The sequence below is a fragment of the Vicugna pacos genome, chromosome 18 (genome assembly GCF_048564905.1).
Source record: "Vicugna pacos chromosome 18, VicPac4, whole genome shotgun sequence".
NCBI classification, from domain to species: Eukaryota; Metazoa; Chordata; class Mammalia; order Artiodactyla; family Camelidae; genus Vicugna; species Vicugna pacos.
The window spans coordinates 6,500,604-6,521,181 of NC_133004.1; the positions used below are offsets into that span (position 1 = coordinate 6,500,604).

The following is a 20,578-nucleotide window of genomic DNA, read 5'->3' on the forward strand; positions in this document are numbered from 1 at the left end:
CAAATATTAACTACTATATATAAAAATAGCTAAAAAAACTAAATTTCTTCTGTATAGCACAGGGAACAATATTTAATATCTTATAATAAACTTTAGTAAAAAAATATGAAAAGGAATTCATACATATATATGTGAATATGAAAGACTGGAACATTGTGCTGTACATCAGAATTTGACACATTGTAACTGACTATACTTCAATTAAAAAGAAAATATATATATATATATATATATATATATAATGCCCATCAGCAGCATCTGAGTGTCACTGAAAGAAGAAACCCAGATGAATGGACGCTGAGGTGGTTGGATGAGCTACGTTATTTTGCTGGGGTGGATGCAGCGTGCATGGCAGAGATCTAGAAGGAATGCTCACAATAGCCACTCACTGATCTGAAAGTGAGTTAGGTTAACAGCTTTCTGAAATCCTCACTGCCCCTCCTGATGAGCCAAGTGTCTGGCGTTTCTCTGGAAATCACTAGGAGCAGTCTGGAACTCAAAGGTAAAAATTAAAAACTGCAGTCAGGTAGCAAAGAGACTGGCAGGACGCGTTGGACAAAAGTAGGTCAGAATCAACAAGGAATGGGGAGGGGATAGAATGTGTGTTGAGGACCCTGAATTCAGGGGTGGATTGTCTATGTTGAGGACTCTGAGTCAGTATGAGTAGATGGATTTGTGTGGACTATGGACTAAAATGGTGGCCATTGTTCAGATAAGTGTGATTTGGAGTATATTTATTTGAGGAGGGTTTTTTTTTTCCCCTTCAACATTGATCATTTCTAGGGAGCAGAATAATACTCTGCCACACAACATCTAAGTGCAAAAGAGATGCTATGGGATGATGGTGGTATGAAAAATTTCAGTACTGCAATTTCAAGCTTTCCTTAATGAGGTGCACAGCAGTAGGTACTTAAAATAAAATAAGGTACTTATATTAAAGACATCATCATATGTACATATCCTTTAAGATACACATATGGTGCTATAAGTGGGCCTGAAATGTGTTCTGCATTCTAAAATCCGATGAAATAAAATCAGTAGTTCAATATGCCTGTCGGCTCTAAAAACATGATGTAGCTCATGATCACAGAAAGCAAGATCAGCTAGGGAATTTGAGATTTGTCGTTTCCAGTGTCAAAGTTAATATTTTTTGCTTTACTTAAAAAGCATTTTTTTAATTAGGTCTGTCAGCATCCATTGGTATACGGGGTTCAGTAGATGTGTTCAGATATTCCAGACAGTGAATCAGAGCAAAGACTGAGGTTTAGACAGTAGTTAAATGCCTCACCCGTGTGATCAGCATCCACAAACTGCTTTACTGAAAATCCTTAAAAGTGAGAACTTCATTAAAGCAACGATAAGTGAGGGGAAAAAATAGCTAAAGACTAGTGGAAGTTTTATAACGTGTAAAAATGACAAAAGGCTATTCATGAGCATATTTTTAAAAACCCCTACACTTTAATAAGAAAAACAACAATCTGACAACAGGTTGTACACTGCTGTAGGAGAATCCATGCAGATGGACTCTTATGTGAATGGGGCTGGAGCTGTAGAATTAGTTAGTCTTGCAAGTAACTCAGTTAAACACAAATGCAAATGGGATACACTTCTAGAATATCTGAGGAAATATCTTGGAAAACTTACTCCTCTATGAAGCAATGACAATGGCAAAATTTGTCAAAATTAACCTCTGTAGAACTCTGGAAATTAAACCAAGACTTCCAGCAATCCGGGGAGTCTTTATTTGAGAAAGAAAAACAGCTAAATCTCCATAAAGATAGTGAGTTTTGAGGCATTGTAACTTGATCTACCCCATCCCTGTATCCACACCTAAATGGTGGCCTTTATAAGCAATAGTCTCACAATCAAGGTAGGGGCAGAAGTGATTTAAAGTTACCCAAAAAATCCGCCCCCAGAGAGCTGTCACTATGTGACCTGTCACAAACTCATGCTGTGCAAACAGCCTGTCCCCAGAGTGTGTGTGGGAAAAAATCAGCAGTGAGTATCTAACATTACAACTGCCTGAGGCAGTGGGACCAGTAGAGGCTAACTAGGTGCTGACTAGGAAACTTAGAAGGCAAAATTGAGTAATGAGAAGTTCTGGGGGTGAAGGTAGGGTTAAAAAGCTCCAAAAAATTCTGAGAATTGTAGAAGGCAATATACATGTGTGGCACATGGCAAGGAAAGATCTGAGAAAATCCTAAGCCTTCAACACTGGCTGAACTTGAGGTTCTGCATAAGCAAGAACTAAAGGCTACGGAAGAGCTGCTGACTGCATGCTGGTGCTGAGGGCATCCCTCAGCATGCGGACACACAGCCACCTGGCAACAGCTCAAACGATTGGCTCCAGGCATTGAAAGAAATCACTGTCCAATTATTACTACAGTGATGACAACTAGGCTTTCTTCACACACACTGATCTCATGGTCATGCATGATAAAGAAAACAGACTTTAAAGAATTTGTTCAGGAAAGTAACTAAATAAATAGCTGCAGCAGCAATGACAATGGAAGCAACAATAAACCCTTGAGATGAGGAAAATCTGGCTTTCAGATCTGCCACATTGTAATATTTTAAATGTCCAGTTTTCAACAGAAAATTAGAAGATGTACAAAGAAACAGAAATGTTTGGTCATAACAGATAGGGAAAAAGTAGTCAATAGAAACTCCCTGAGGTAGCCCAGACACTGGACTTACTAGACAAAGATATAAATAAGCAATTACACACATGTTCAAAATACTAACAGAAACCATGCCTAAAGGATTAAATTATGTGCACATCTCATTGTACAGAGAATATCAATAAATAAAATTTATAATAAAAACCAACTAGAAATTCTAGAGATACAAATATGACTAAAATAAAAACGTCAATAAGAGGTTTCTCTGTAGATATGAACTTGTTGGAGAAAAAGTCAGTTAAATTAAAACTACTGAAATTATCCAGTCTGTGGAACAGAAAGAAAAAGGAATAAAAAAAAAATAGAACACTGTGTCAGAGATAGGTGGGACACCATCAACAATATCAATACACACATAATGGGAGCGCCAGAAGGAGGGAGAGAAAAAAAGGGGCAGAAAGAATATATAAAGAAATAATGGCTGAAAACTTCCCAAATTTGATGACAGCATTAATTTGTACATCCCAGCAGTTCAACAAACTCCAAGTGCTATAAACGTAGAGACATCTAAAATAGGCACATCAGACTCAGTGTGTCAAAAGACAAGAATAAAGTATCTTGACAGCTGAAAGAGAAAAGTGGTTCAACATATAGAAAGGCTCCTCAGTAAGACAGTTGATTTCTCATCAAAAACCATGGAGACCAGAAGGCAGTGGATGGTATCGTCAAAGAGATAAAAGGAAAAGACTGTCACCAAGTATTTTATAGCCAGCAAAATGATTCTTTAAAAAAAATTAAAGGAGAAATTAAGACACTCCTACAAAAACAAAATCTGAAAGAATTCATTGCTAGCAGGCCTGCCCTACAAGAAATACTAAGGATAGTCCAGCAGGTGTAAATGAAAGGACACTTGCCTAAAAAATAAAGAGCACTACTACATGAGTAAAAAAATAAAACAGTATAAATCGAGTATTACATGTAAATGTTTTGTTCTATTTGATGTAAAGGACAACTGCATAAAACAATACTTATGAAACTGTGTAGATGAGCTTATAAATGCATAAAGGTGCAATTTGTATGACAGTGACAGCATGAGGAGGGGGAGGGAAAAGACTGATACCAAAGCAAAGTTTTTGTGTACTGTTGAAATTAAGTTGGTATTCATGTCAACTAGATTGCTTTAAAACAAGATGTAAATTATAATCTCCAGGGCAATGGAAGAGAAGGAGGAGCAGGAAGAGGAGGAGGAGAAGAAAAAGATAAAATAAACAAATTAAAATGACACACTTGAAAATGCTTACTTTGTACAAAAATGTGTAGTAATAGAGGAATGGGAAAAAAAGACATATAGAAAGTAGACAGCAGTTGTAACTTCAATCTGATAAGAAATTACATTAATGTAAATGAATTAAACATTCTAATCAAAATACTAAAGGCAGAAATAAATGGAATAGACAATAGATGAACAATAGAGAATAATCAACAAAAGGAATAGTTGGTTCTTTGAAAAGATCAATAAAATTGACAAATTTTATCTAGTACTGAAAAAAAAAAAAAGAGAGAAGATTCAAATTACTAAAATGAGAAATGAAAGGAAGGATGTCACTACTGCCCTTACAAAAATAACAAGGAATGTAAGGGAATACCATGGATAATTATATAGCCAATACATGAGATAATGTAGATGAAATGGATAAATTCCTAGAAGGACATAAATGACTGAAGCTAATTCAAGGAGAAATAGAAAACTCAAATAATCCTACAGTAAGTAGTAACTGAAATAGCAATCCAAAACTTTCACACAAAGAAATGCTAGGCCCGTATGGCTTTGTTGGTGAATTCCATCAACTACTTAAAGAAAAAACAAAAACAAAAACAAAAACAAACAAAAAATGCTTCACAAATTCGTCTGAAAATAAAAAGGTGGTCACACTTCCCAATTCATTCAATGAGACTAGTATCACACTGATACGAAAACCAGACAAAGGGATCACAAGAAAACTAAAGACTATCTCTTATGAATATAAATGCAAAAAATCCTCAACAGAATACAAGCAAATCCAAAACAGTAACATATAAAATAGACCACCATTAAGTGGGATATATCCAGGTATGCAAAGGCAGTACAACATACAAAAGTCAATTCATGTAATACACCATATTAATAGAATAATGGATAAAAACTAGGAATAGAACTTCCTCAACTTGACAGAGAACATCTATGAAAAACCTGAAGCAAAGATCATACATAATGCAGAAGCACTGAATTATTCCCTCCCAAAATCAACATTGTACTGGAGGTTCTAGTCAAATCAATCAGACAAAGAAAATAAAGCCTCTAGATTAGAAAGAAAGAAATAAAACTGTTTTGATTCCAGATGACATGATATTATATATTGAAATCACAAGGAATCCACAAAGGAAAAATAGAAAAGAAAAGAAAAATCCTCTTAGAATTAATAACCCAGTCTGACCAAAATTGTAAGACACAGATGAATATATGAAAAGTAATTACATTTCTATTCAACAGCAGTGAATAATCTAAAAATAAAATGAAGGAAACCTTTTCATTTACAATAGCATCAAAAAGAATAAAATAATTAGTAATATTAAGAAAAAATATGTGGAATACTGAGAAAAATATCTGAAACTTGTATATTGAAAACTAAAATACTACTGATAGAAGTTAAAAATGACCTAAAATAAATGGAAAGCTCTTCTGTGTTCATGGATCAGAAGCCTTATTATTGTTAGGATGGCCATTGTCCTCAAAATGACCTATACATTCAATGCAGCTCTGGCTTTTTGGCAGAAATGAACAAGCTGTTCCTAAAACTAATATGTAAATGCAAGATACCCAAAACAGTCAAAACAATCTTGAAAAATAACAAAGTTTTGAAGTTTCCAAATTCAAAACTCACTAACAAAACTGTGATCCATACAGTGTGGTACTTGCAGAAAGGACAGAAAAATAGATTGAGAGAAAAGAACTAAGAGACCATAAACAAAGTCTTACATGCAGCCATTTAATTTTTGACAAAGGTGCCATGACAATCCAATGGGGAAAAATAATCTTTACAAAAATGATGCTGGGACACCTGTACATACACCTGGAAAGAAAGAAAACTGAACTTTTATCTTAACACCATTTATGGAAATTAACTCAAAATAAATCACAGACCTGAAACTATAAAACATTTAGAAAATGAACAATGAGGAAATCTTCAGGACTTTGGATTACAAATACTTGTAATATATGACACCAAAAGCACAAACAACAAAAGAAAAAAATCAAGTAAACTGGACTTCAGTGAAATTAAAAACTTCTGTGCTTCAAAGGACTTCATCAAGAAAGTAAGAAGACAATCCACAGGATGGATGAAAATATTTCCAAAATTTTCCCTGATAAGGGACTTTTATCCAGAATAGACAAAGAAGACTTAAAACATGACAATACAAAGACAAATGTAATTAAAATGGGCAAAGAATTTGAATATATGTTTCTCCAAAGAAGACATACGAATGGGAACTAAGCACATAAAAAGATGTTCAACATCAGTAGGCATTAGGGAAACAGAAATCAAAATCACAATGACATACCACTTCATACCAACTAGGATGACAAATATATATGATATATGATATATAAATATGAATCTATAAACCCAGTAATAAAAAGTGTAGATGAGGATTTGGAGAAACTGGACTCCTCATACATTACTTCTGGACATATACAATGCTTCAGTCACTTTAAAAGCTATATTAGCAATTCCTCAAAATGTTAAAAGCAGAATACATCCCAGCAATTCCATTTTTTGATATATCCTGAAGAGAAGTGAAAATATGTGTTCACACAAAAACTTGTCCATGAGCATTTACAGCAGAATTATTCATCATCAACTGATGGATGGATAAGCAATGTGGTGTATTTATAACTACGGCATATTATTTGAATACAAAAAGGAATTTGGGTATTGATATATGCTACACTATGGATGAGCCTTGACAACGTCACACTAAATGAAAGACGATAATCAAAAAAGGCAGCATACTGTATGGTTCTACTTATATGAAATGCCTAGAACAGGCAAACCTGTAGAGGCAGAAAGTAGAGTGGTGGCTGTTGAGGGCTAAGGGAAAGGAAGGTTAGGGACTGACTTACTAAAGGGTACTGGTTCCTTTTGGGGGTGATGGCTACACAACCCTGAAATGTACATAAAACCCTAATGCACACTTTCAAAGGCTGCATTTTACGGTATGTGAATTATATCTCCATAAACCTGTTATTCTTGAAGCTGAGCCCACCTATGGAGCAACTGACACAGCACTGACTGTGGCATCCGAACGGGGAGTGACCCACCCGCCCACCGCGAAGGAGAGCAGCACCTGACCCAGTGTTGGAGGGGTGCAGTCTTCTTGCCAATGGACACTGTGAGCAGCACAGATGAGGGGGCCAACAGAGCAAGCTGAGTTCATGAAACAGGGAGAAGACACAAAGACCTCTCAATAAAACCATTAAGAGCGTTCAGTCTCTAGGAGAACACATCTTTGTTTTTAAAATCTTTTTATACCTGTTTTATTTTCTATTAGCTTTTTAATCTTTACTTTTTAAACAGTTCTATATGTTTACAATTCTCATTTCATTTTTAATTCTCCTGGATTTGATCTGTTATTGATTATTCACAGGTTTTAAATATTGTGTTTTGAGTTTTTTCTTCTTTGCATTAAGGTTTTAAAAAGACATCTCAACTCGATTCCTATTCTTCTTCAACTTGCTCTTCTATTATTGATTATACACTGTTTTCAAACCTTCTTTTCCTCCATTCTTTTAAAATTCTATTTCTCTCTCTCATTTTTAAGTTTTATTCCAGCATAGGCCTTAGATAGATAAAGAAATAAACCCCTTTAAGGGCCACAATAGATAACTGATACTCCTTAAGCCACAGTGCCAGAGAGATATGAGCAGTTGAAGAAGCAGAGAAAGTATTCCCAATTAAAAGAGAAAGAGAAATCCCCTGAAAGAATGATCAATGAAATAGATATTAATGGCCTATTAGATCAAGATTTCTAAAAAGAAGTGATCGAATTACTGAAGGAACTAAAAGAGATAGTATTTAGAGACATAAAATATGTCAAAAACAAAATAGTAGCTATAAAGAAGAGCCAAGTAGAATTGGTAAATTCATTGGCTGAAATGAGATCTGACCTAAAGGCAGTACAACTCAGGCTAGATAATGCAAAGGAACGAATAAGTGACCTAGAAGACAGGACAACAGAAAGCACACAATCAGAACAGTTGAGAGAAAAAAATAAAAAACAATGAAAACAATATATGGAACCTATGGGATAATATAAAGCATGCCAATCTATGCATCATAAGAGTTCCAGAAGGGGAAGAAAGAACAAAGGGGATGGAGAAGGTATTTAAAGAAATCATAACTGAAAAATTCCCAAACATAAAGAAAGAATCAGACACCCAAGTACAGGAGGCTCAGAGGTTCCCAAACAGGAAAAGCCTAAAGAGACACACACCAAGACATAACAAAATCAAGATGGCCAGACTGAAGGATAAAGAAATGATCCTAAAGGCAGCAAGAGAAAAACAAAGAGTGAGTTACAAGAGATGGCTCTCAGCTGATTTCTCTACAGAAACACTGTAGGCCAGAAGGGAGTGGAAAGATATATACAAAGTCCTGAATGAAAAAACAGATGCAGCCTAGGATACTTTCTGCAGCAAGGCTATCCTTTAGAACAGAGGGAGAGGTAATGAATTTCACAGAGAAGAAAAACTAAAAGACTTTAGCAACACTAAACCCATGCTAAAAGAAATATTGTAAGGTACACTCTAAATAAAAAAGAAGCAGGATGATACAGAAATGAGAGCTCATAACTGGAAAGGTGATAACTACCATGAATTACAAATAGAATGAACATGAAATTGTAAAAGAAGACATCTAAATCATTGAGTGGGAGAGGGAAGCAAGAAAATATAGAGTATTTTTTCTTTCTTCTTTTTTCTTAAATTTTTCATTCTAGGTAGGATGGGTTAGAGATTGCATTACTATCTGTTTAGTACACACAGTTACAGTAATTGCTTAACAGACTTACAAAAAAGTGTAACCACAAGCCAAAAACTTACAAGTGAGTAACAAAAACTAAATACAATCCAAGATAACAGAAAGGAAAATTACCATACCACAAAAGGAAGAAGAAAGGAACAAAGAAGAAATATGAAATCAACTGCAAATAAAAGTTCAAATAGCAATAAACACTCATTTATCATTAATTACTCTAAATGATAATGGACTAAATGCTCCAGTCAAAAGACAGAGTGGCAGACTGGATAATAAAGCAAAAAACTTCAATAAACTGCATACAAGAGACACATTTTAGGGAGAAGGACACATATAGATTGAGAGTGAATGGACGGAAAAGGATATTCCATGCAAATGGAAACTCCAAAAAAGCAGGTATAGCAGTTCTGATTTCAGACAAAATAGACTTTAGAACAAGGGCCATAAAGAAAGATAAATAAAGGCATTTTATAATGATTAAAGGAGCAATACAAGATGAGGATATTACAATCATGAATATATATGCATCCAACATGAGCACCTAAGTACATAAAACAACTACTAACAGAGATAAACGGGGAAATTGATGGGAATACAATCATTGTCAGAAGTTTTAACACCACATTAACATCACTAGACAGATCTTCCACACAAAAAATAAATAAGGCAACAGAGAAATTAAATGATACAATAGAAAAATTAGATTTAGTGGATATTTTCAGAGCATTACAACCCCCCAAAATAGGATATACATTCTTTTCAAGTGTGCGTGGAACATTTTCTAGGATTCATCATGTACTTGGTCACAAAAGAAGCCTCAAAAATTTTAAGAAGATAGAAATTATCTCAAGTATCCTTACTGACCACAATGCCATTGAAACTAGAAATCTCTTCAGAGAAACAAAGCATAAAAAAAAGGAAAGCATAGAGATTAAACAACATGCTATTAAAAAAAATGGGTCAATGATGAAATCAAAGTTGAAATTAAGGAATACATTGAGACAAATGAAAATGAAAACAACCACAAAAAACTTATGGGACAAAGCAAAAGCAGTGCTAAGAGGAAAGTTTAGGGCGATACAGGCCTTCCTCAAAAATGAAGAACAATTTCAAAAAAACAATCTAACCCACCAGTTAAAAGAACTAGATACTGAAGAGTAAAAACACCCAAAAAGTCAGCAGAAGGAAGGAAATAATTAAGATCTGGGAGGAAATAAATAAAATAGAGATTAAAGAAATAGAGAAAATAATCAATCAAACCAAAAGCAATTTTTTGAAAGAGTAAATAAAATCGAGAACCTCTGGCCAAACTCACAAAGAAGAAAAAAGAGAGAGCACAAATTTGCAAAATAAGAAAGGAAAATGGAGAAATTACAACAAATAACATAGAAATATAGACTATCATATGAGAATATCATGAAAAACTACATAAAAAAAGGGATAACCTAGAGGAGATGGACACGTTTCTGGAAACATACAGTCCACTAAAACTGAATCAAGAAGAAACTGACCACTTGAACAAAATGATCACTAGGAATGAAATCGAATTAACAATAAAAAAAATCCCTACAAATAAAATCCAGAACTGGACAGCTTCACCAGGGAATTCTACCACACATACAAAGAAGTACTCATACCAGGCCTTCTCAAACTCTTCCAGAAGATTGAAAAGAAGGAATATTCCCAAACTCATTCTATGAAGCCACAATCACCCTGATACCAAAACCAGGCAAAGACACCACCAAAAAAGAGAATTACAGAACAATATCACTGATGAACACAGATGCAAAAAAAGTCCTTACCAAAATACTAGCAAATAGAATTCTACAGCACATAAAAAAGATTATACAACATGCTCAATTGGGGTTCATCTCAGGGACACAAGGGTGGTTCAACATATGCAAATCAATCAATGTAATACTTCACATCAACAAGAGAAAGGACTAAAACCACATGATCATCTCAATAGATGCATAAAAGCTTTTGATAAAATTCAACACCCATTTATGATAAAAATTCTCACCAAAGTGGGTATTGAGGGAACATAACTCAACATCATGAAAGCTATATATGACAAACCTACAGCCAGCATAGCACTGAATGGTGAAAACCTCAAAAGCTTCTCACTAAATTCTGGGACAAGACAAGGATGCCACTATCACCACTCTTATTCAACATAGACTTGGAAGTCCTGACCATAGCAATCAGGCAAGTAAGAGAAGTAAAAGGGGTCTAAATTGGAAAAGAAGAGGTAAAAGTGTCACTACATGCAGATAACATGACACTATATATAGAAAACCCTAAAAGGTCCACACCAAAACTACTAGAGCTGATCGAAGAATTTAGCAAGGTAGCAGGTTACAAGATTAATGTTCAAAAATCAGTTGCATTTCTTTACACTAATGATGAATCAACAGAAAAAGGAAGTAAAGAAATAAAACACTTTAAAATAGCACCCAAAGTAATAAAATTTCTAGGAATAAATCTAACCACAGAGGTGAGAGAATTTTACACAGAAAACTATAAACCATTGGCGAAGGTAATTGAAGAAGACTTTAAAAAATGGAAAGGTATCCCAAGCTCTTGGATTGCAAGAATCAATATTGTTAAAAGGGTCACACTGCCCAGGGCAATATACAGATTTAATGCAATCCCTGTAAAATTACCCAAGACATATTTCATAGAACTAGAACAAATCACAATAAAATTTATATGGAACCATCAAAGACATAGAAATTCCAGGGTATTACTGAAGAAAAAAAAGAAAGAGCCTGGAGGAATGACTCTCCCAGACTTCAGACAATACTATAGAGTTACAGTCATCAAGACAGCATGGTATTGGTACAAAAACATACATATAGACCAATGGAACAGAATAGAGAGCCCAGAAATGAACCCAGAAACTTTTGGTCAACTAATCTTCGACAAAGGAGGCAAGAATATACAATGGAATAAAGACAGTCTCTTCAGCAAGATAAACATAAGACAAGATACAATAAACCTCCTAGAAGAAAATACAGGCAAAATATCTGACATACATCTCAGAAATGTTCCCTTAGGGCAGTCTACCCAAGCAATAGAAATAAAAGCAAGAATAAACAAATGGGACCTAAAGAAACTTACAAGATTCTGCACAGCAAAGGACACCATATGTAAAAAAAAAGACAACCTACAGAATGGGAGAATATTTTTGCAAATGAAACTGACAAAGGCTTGATCTCCAGAATATATAAGCAGCTCAAATGACTTAATAAGAGACAACCAAATAACCTAAACCAAAAATGGGCAGAAGACCTAAACAAGCAATTCTCCAAGGAAGACATACAAATGATCAATGGGCACATGAAAAAATGCTCAATGTCACTAATTATCAGAGAAATGCAAATCAAAACTACAATGAGGTATCACCTCAAACCAGTCATAATGGCCATCATTCAAAAATCCACAAATGACAAATGCTAGAGAGGCTGTGGAGAAAGGGGAACCTCCTACACTTCTGGTGGGAATGCAGTGTGGTGCAGCCACTGTGGAAAACAGTATTGAGTTCCCTCAAATGTCTAGGAATAGACTTGCCATATGACCCAGGAATCCTGCTCCTGGGCATGTATCCTGAAGGAACCCTACTTCAGGATGACACCTGCATCCCAATGTTCATAGCAGCACTATTTACAGTAGCCAAGACATGGATACAGCCTAAATGTCCATCAGCAGATGACTGGCTAAAGAAGTGGTATATTTATACAATGGAATACTACTCGGCCATAAAAACTGACAATTTAGGGCCATTGGCAGCAACATGGATGCTCCTGGAGAATGTCATTCTAAGTTAAGTAAGAACGGTAACAAGGAATAAAGACAATTACCCACAGGTACAGTTATTTTGATTAAAATATCCACACAGAAAGCAAGTCACCCCCACGACTGCTGCCAGGAGGAGCATCTGAGTGTAATAGCCCAGCCAAGCAAAGTAGATTCTGAACTTCTCTCCTTAGAATTTCCGGCAGAAAGACAGAAGGAAGTTTCAGAAGACACAAATAATCACTCTGTAGCTTCATCCTCATGTTAATTTATTTTTTTTCTTTTTTGGGGGGCATAACTAGGTTTATTTATTTGTTTTTAAATGGAGGCATTGGGGATTGAACCCAGGACTTCATGCATGCTAGACATGCACTCTACCACTGAGCTATACCCTCCCTCCATCATATTAATTTCTGATTCTAAATCAAGGGGGCTTTAAGTTTAATCCTCCGACTCAATTCACTCTTAAAACATATGCGTTTTCATAGCAGCCCCCAAATTCTACCGTGAAATAAGAAGTGTTTTATGTATCATAGAAGTACAGATCACTGGCTCACCTGCTGAAGAGAGATAAATGAGAACAGAGCAAAGGAGAGGACGAGGCTGACTCCAGAGCAGATGCAGGGGATCATCACCACTCACTGGACAGTCTGGCACATTCAACAAATCCCCCCAAAAATCATTCTTAACAGGCTTGACACAAGTGGACATCAACAAGTGGCTCAGTCATCTGCTCCTGCCTTATCTCGGGAATGTCCCTGGAGCAAATACATCGTAAACCACAGATAATAAGGAAATGGCTGATAATGATAACAACTGGGAGTGCAATGTCTGTCTGACAAAATATTTATAAAACTCATTGTGGGAATGGGAGAGGGCAGGAGGGATGTGACTGAGGAAGGCACTGCCCTGTATTCTTTGTATCTAGCACGTCTGTTGTTCCTAGGTTTTAAAACCTCTTCTCAGTTAACCTGGAGTAGATGGAACAGGCCAGGGAGGCAAGATTAGAAGAAAGGAGGCAGGGCATTAAGTGGTGCCAGGCTGATCCTAAAAGGGAGACCGACACAGACAGGCAGACACAGAGAGTTTAGGGATGAGGCGGAACAATGAGACGGCGGCTCAGGTGTGTCTTGCTGTTGCTGAACCTTCCCTCAACTGGCTCACTGATGACTTGGCAGTGCTGGGTAAAACCTGTGGATTTCCTCAGCTCTGAGTTCTCTCTGAGGCTTCCGGCTCAGTCTGGAGCTGAGATGAGTTCCGTGGGCTTAGCCTAGGGGGGACTCAGCTCCGAGAATAGCCTGGAATCCTGGAAAACTTCACGCAGGAACCCCGGAGGCTGGACCAGCACTCACAGGGCTGCTGTGAGACCAGCTCCATAGTCAGAGCCCTGGGCATGGACCATTCCATGGGGAAAAGGGCTGAGCCCGATGCCAAATCAGATAGGAGCGAAAAAGTGTGTTCATTCTCATGTGACTGGGCTTTGTGGCCTGGCTCATGGGTGGCAGGCTCAGGATGGTGTCTGGCAGAGAAAACCCTGGCAATGGGTTTGAGATGTCTTGGACTCTTTCTTGTTAAGCTTTTTGTAATACATTCTTATCAACTATCCATCCTGAAAATGCCAAATTCAAAACTGAAAGAATGTTAGAAGTTGCCTGCTCTAACTGCCCAATGGTAAACACACCCTGCTACAGTTAGAGAGCTGGTCAGGCAGCCTCTGCCTGGATATTTACAGTGACGGGTAGTTCATTACTTCCAAAGGTTACAAGTCGGCAGGAAGGTCAGACAGAATTTTTGAACCTTAAACAGATATCTGCCTCCTAGTCCTTGCTGAAAGGCAAGGAATAATGAGGATCCCTTCAAATGTAGTTTTGCCTGATTGTTATCTCTCTCTGTCAAAAGCACCCCAATTTTTTTTTCAAAATTCAGCTTTGATTTCTTTTTATCAAAGTAATGCCATACATTTAATAAAGAGTCAAACAGTTCTCGAACACCGATTGTAAAAAGGAGCAGTTCCCATCAACCGCCCCATTTCCTGGCCAGAAACAACCACGTTCAGCTCCTACTGCTGACTCTTGGAATACTTACTCCCTTTCTCTGACTAATATCCTTGTAACACAGCCTACTGACTTTTTCAGCTTTATGTATCACCTATTTAACTTTCTATTTTGGAAAATGAGGATTCAGCTCTCTTTCAAACCCCATCTCATCTACACACCCAGACCTTCATTCTTCCAACCTTTTGATACAATTACATTATAATTTTCATCAGCTCAGTATCCTTGATTTACATTATTATTACTCTGTACAGACTATTCAAAGCTGTAGCAATTTGTGCTAGTCTTACCTTTTCTTCCCTACTTCATTTTCCTGGAGTTAATAATTGTCTTGGTTTTTCATAGCTTAGATTTCTGTGCACTTAATAATTCAACCTCAGACCTTCTCTTAACGAACAACTTTCACAATACTTTCCAATACATTGTCTACAAATTTCATCTCCTTGAATAAATCTCTTCAGATCTCCTTCCACATGGATTAACGACATGCTAGTCTTGTCACAGAGCTCATGGGGCCACTAGTGGGAAGTAACATGGGAATACATGGACCAGGATCAGGGAAAAGATCAACATAATTGCCTTAGCAATACATACTTAAAATAGTAGGAAAATTGTTTTCTTTACAAACACAAACACACACACAAACCCCAAAAGCCCATAAAGAATGATTAAAGAGTGGTCAAACCCATTGCCCTGCCTTCAAATTCTGTATAACATAAAACAAAAATAACAGAAGGAAGATATCATATAAATATGAATCTCAAGGGGGATTGGGTACACTCAGTGGCAGAGTGTGTGCTCAGCATGCTTAAGGTCCTAGATTCAATCTTCAGTACCTCCATTAGAAAAAAAAATTAAAAAGAAAAAAAAATTATCAATTTTAAATATTTACATATTAACAAATATCCTCCTTTAAAACTGTGTTCTAAAGGATAACCCGGGTTAAGGAGAAAGTACCTCTTCATGACTGTGATCCTGCTGATAATTGAGGGAGGAAATTAGAGTATGACCACATGAAATAAAATTCCTTATGAAATAATGATCCCGGGTGACAATCATTATTGGCTGCTGTCATCACAAAAAAGAGAGTCAAATGTAATATTATGTACCTTATGACAGGAGTACAAAACTTCACATAACAATTATTTTTGCACAAAGTTGAACCTCAATCAGATCAAGCTTTTAGGGGAGGATTAAATCACTTAGCTAAAGCCAATACATAGGATGGAGAAACAAGTCTAACACCATAGGGGAGAATGAAATCAGCCAAACAGGAAATAGAGAAACCCCTCAGCAATTTCAAGGAAAATGAGAAACAGGAAAATTATAGATTAGAACGCACTTGAGAGATATGCTAGCTGCAATGTCTGAATCTTGTCTGGATCTTGATTTCAACCCCAAAACTACTTAAAAGTGTATTTTTGTGACAAGCAGGGAATTATTTTGTAACCCTAAAAAAAAGGAATATTCCAATTTTATTTGAAAGAGACCTTGTCATTTCACTAATGAAAGGTTAAGCTATGTAGGATTGTCTTCAAAATGACCCCATAGTGGGGGAGGGGAGGAGATGGAGATGAAAGATGCAACAACAGTGACTCTGAGTATATAATTCTGGAGCTGGGTGACTGATAACACCCAGGCAGGCTGGCTGTACTGTTCTCTCAATTTCTGTACATGTTTGAATCTTTCCATAAAATGTGAAACAACAAATAGACTTCAGTGTTTTAAAACCCTCACTTTGATGGTTAAGAGGTTTGCCCAAGTAGGTGGGCACCTGCATGGGGCACTGAGATAAGAAAGAACAGACACCTGGCTCCAGACCGACCTGGGGCTACCTTGACCCTCCTCTTCTCCTAACCATCCACAGCCAGCCCATAACTGCATCCCGTCAGCCCCACTCCCCAAATGCATTCCTCATTGGCTCCCACCATCTCTCAACTGGCCCAATCCAAGAGCCTCCTACCTGGCCTCCCTGCTTCCTGGGTCCCTGCCATACATTCTCCACATTATCTTTGCAAAATGTGAGTGAGAGAAAATTACTTAAGTGCTTAAGCTATCATGACTGCTTCTCACTGCGCTTAGAGTCTACACTCCTTTCCGTGCTCCTGATGTCCTTCTAAACCTCACGTCTCATCACTCTCACCAGCGCTGGCTCCAGTGTCTCCACAAACCTGCTGAGCACATTTGTGCCTCGGGGCCAATGGACAAGCTGCCTCTATTCCATGGGTGACTTTTCCCAGATCTTCAAATTCCAGCCTCCTTATCGCCATCTCAGCTCACATGTAACCTACTCAAAGATAGCTTTCTTAACTCACTTCCCCCCAAGTCTCCCATCTCAACACTGTGTTATTTCTTCATTTCAATCTGACATTGTTTCCTTATTTGCACGATTATTTTTGTTTTCTCGGTTGTCCTTGGCCTCCATCCCCCCAGCAGCCTTGCCCAAACAGCATAAGCCCCCGGGGAGCAGCCGGCGCTGGTGCTCTGAGAAGACACATGCTGAGCGCGACATTACAATCACGTGGTGTAGTGAAACGGTGTCGAACAGCAGATACAGAAAAGCAGTGAGAATTTCTCTCTTATTTTATAATTTAAATGAAATATAACATTTACTCCTATGTAATGAAGAATTTGGTAGGTCTTTGTTCCCAGTTCCTAGGCAGCAACCGCTAAAGCCTCGAAATTTCCCAAGATAAGAGTGTCTTTGCTATTCATGGTGGAACCTTGGATGGCTTGTGTTCATGAGATGACTCAGGATGGGGACTGGCCAGCCAGAGACACCAACCATGTGATTAGAGGAGTGGGGCTTTGAGCTTTGTGACAAGTGAGTGGCCACCAGGAGAGGAAGGGGCTCAAAATTTAGGGCTAAGGAAAGGTTTGACTTACAGTTAGGGTTTGGGTTAGCCATGTCGGTAGTGACCCAATAAATCATGGCTTTGTAATAAAGCCTGCAGTAAAAACTTGGGGCAACGAAGCTCAGAGCTCCTGTGAGCTTCCTGGTTGGTAACACTCTTGGAGGACTGTCACACTCAGATGCCATGAGGACAACCCTGAGCCCTTCCCACTGGGGTGCTCTCCACAACAGCTCACCTGATGAGACCTAAGGGCTGCTGCTTGTCTGTGCTTCGAGGAGGAGCCCATTCCCTGTACAGAAGGCCCTGATCACTGGGGCAGCTGAGGTCCTCTGACGGAGGCTGAAGTGGCACTGGGAATCAGAAGCAAACAGGTGAGCGTCACTGTCACAACATGTTCACATGTTCTGTTGATAAAATTTGGTGCTAACACTTCATGGTCATTTGTAAATAAGGGGCCCTCACTTGCCAGGAGGGATGGAGGTACCATATAATTTTTCATAATTCTCACCCAGGATTAATATTAACCCCTTGAGGGTCATTTGCAAACGTGGGTGGAAAGGAACGCTTGGATGTCACAGTCCTGGGACCACCGTGGGTACCTGGTGAGAGCCTTGTAGATGCTTAATGTTCTACAACCGGGCCAGTGTTCCACAGCAAAAATCTAGTCCACCCAAGTGCCCAAACTGCTGCAGTGGAGGGACACCTGATGGTCCAGCCCCCTCTTTGGAGACCCGGAGGAACTTGGACCCTGACAGGTTAGGGGCAGGGTCAATTCTAAAACCCAGGCATTTTTGTCCCCACAATTCAGTAGTTATTCGGTGACAGCACATGGAATATAAACAACAAAGTAACTTGACATGATGTTATATATTTAGCTTACTCAAGAAACAAAGTTTAAATCCAGTCATTCTCCTTCCCACCTGACCTACTTTCCTTTGTCTTGTACTAGCACCAGATTATTACCCACCCAGCCTTAACAAGGGTCCTGACTCCACTTACCTCCCTCCCAAACACCACATGAGATGATTCCTCAGCCTGGATGTGGGACCAGCAATTACAAGAAGCTTTAGTGGAAAAGAACTGGTTATGCACAGATACCAACTAAACACTGTAGTTTCCTGGTGTCCCACAATAGTAATCATGACAGCTGTTTGCAAGTGTCCCCAAAGTTCATTTAAGACTCTCACTGCTAATTTTGCTGGGACATAAATATGAAACATGTGGACTGCTGGGCTGGACTGCTAAGCTGGGTCTCTAATCCAGGAAGCTCAGTGTCTGCTCCCTGCACCCAGCTCCCTGTTCTGTTCATGCATATGCGTCAAGAAGCTGTTTAGTGTCCATTTTAATATCTTAAACAGTGCATTTCAATATTGTCTTCATCCACAAATACGTGTACCACATAGTAGTAATGATCAATCTTAGTATTTGCTTTCTTTGGTCTTAGAGAGTCAGATAAATGGATAGCAAAGATAACAAAGTCATAGAGGGCTATAATATAGTATTTCCTTTATTTCAATGACAGGATTTATTTAAAGAGCTTAGATATAACATCCTTGCATTTATGGCATCATTAAGCGTCTGAAGCTGTTACATTATAAAAACTTCATTTCTAGCGAGATGTTATCAGTTAGAGAAGAGCTCCTAAATTTGAGGGGTTGCTGTCATCTCAGACAGAGTCCCTAAAAAATGTCAGCAATCTGCAGTATTGCCATCATGACAAGAACCCAGACAGATGAAATTTGGAAAGCCCTGTGGCTTTCTAGTGTACAGACATAAAATGGTATTTCAGAGGGAAAAGCCTGAATTACAGAAAGTGATAAATGAAATGGTCTAACATGCATTTCCCTTTCAAAGAACTAATATGTCTTTTGTCGATAATAACATCTGTCAGTAATTATGAAAAGAGCTGACAGATGCATAGTACTTAATATAAGCCAGGGCAGTTGTATCACTGACACAGATTCATTAATCCCCATAGCATCTCTACGAGGTGGGTACTACAATTATCCCCATTTTATTGGTGAGGAACTTGATAGACACAGAGGGTAAATGACATTTACAAGGTCGACAGCGAGAAACCAACACAGGTGTTCCAGCTTGAGTCTACGCTCTTGGTCACTTCTCTTTTTTTTTTTTTTTTGGTGGTGGGGAGATAATAAGGTAATTCTGGTGGGGGGTGGGGAGGTAATTAGGGTTATATGTCTATTTTAGAGGACGTGATGGGGGCTGAACCCAGGACCTTATGCTTGCTAAGCATGTGCCCCATCACTTGAGCTGTGCCCTCCCCTCTAGAGTCTATGCTCTTAGCTGCTAATCCTCACTGTCCCACATGGTAACTGTGGGGGAAGTACAGTTCATTCATTCACTCGTTAAACTCAGCCTTCCCGGTGCCTGAGATTCAGCAGTGAACAAGACACATGTTTCCTGCCTTAAATGAGCTTGTCGCCTCCTGATATATTATCTTCATTTTACCCAGGAAGAAACAAGGTCAAGAAGATTAGCCTTTTCCTGTTAACACCGGAGGATACATGAGGTGCTTTATTTCAATTCTGCCATTTGACTTACACCATGGGGAGGGAAAGCTGCCTTGCAAATCCTGGAGCTCACAAACCTGTTAATCCTGAATTTTTTTTAACACTGTCCCTTACTTGATACTTGATCTGAGAAAGGATGAAGTAAACCTAAAAATGTTCTAAGAGAGCTTGTGGCTTATACAAGGTAACTAACCAGCCACTGTTTACTATCCTAACAGGAATCTGTAGGCATATTTCTTTTCTTTCTCTTTTTTCCTTTTTATGGGCAGCTTTTAAAAACCAAATCAAACCAACCAAACCAAATCACTGATAATTCAACAGCAGGTTCTAAATCACCCCCAAGACAGCAGCTAAACTCGGTTTAGACTTACAATGCGGTTTCTGGTGGTTGGATTGAAGAATGTATCTCTATCCTGAATATAAAAGTCTTTCATGGAGCTCTTCTCAAATAGGGCAATGAAAAACTCTTGTTCCGGTTGTTGATACTTTCATCCACTTGGAGGACTTTCATCAAACAGCGGAAGTTATCAAAGGCTGAGGACCGGTTTTTCAAATCATTGGGCTTCAGAGGCAATATTATGTGCAGTATCTCAGCGTATGTACGGAACACCTCCCACAGGGGGTGTACTTTTGCAAATACAA

At 38.1% G+C, this 20,578-nt stretch overlaps 1 protein-coding gene and 1 long non-coding RNA gene across 1 annotated transcript; one reads left to right on the top strand and one right to left on the bottom strand.

Moving 5' to 3' along the window:
* Positions 1 to 20,578, top strand: part of LOC140686882 (trafficking protein particle complex subunit 9-like) — a 592,436-nt gene that overhangs the window by 274,917 nt on the left and 296,941 nt on the right.
* Positions 13,054 to 20,475, bottom strand: LOC140686897 (uncharacterized). Its single transcript, XR_012060900.1, has 3 exons — positions 20,308 to 20,475; positions 17,638 to 17,752; positions 13,054 to 13,251 (listed from the first exon to the last, which is right to left on the bottom strand). It is a non-coding gene; the product is annotated as an uncharacterized lncRNA (long non-coding RNA).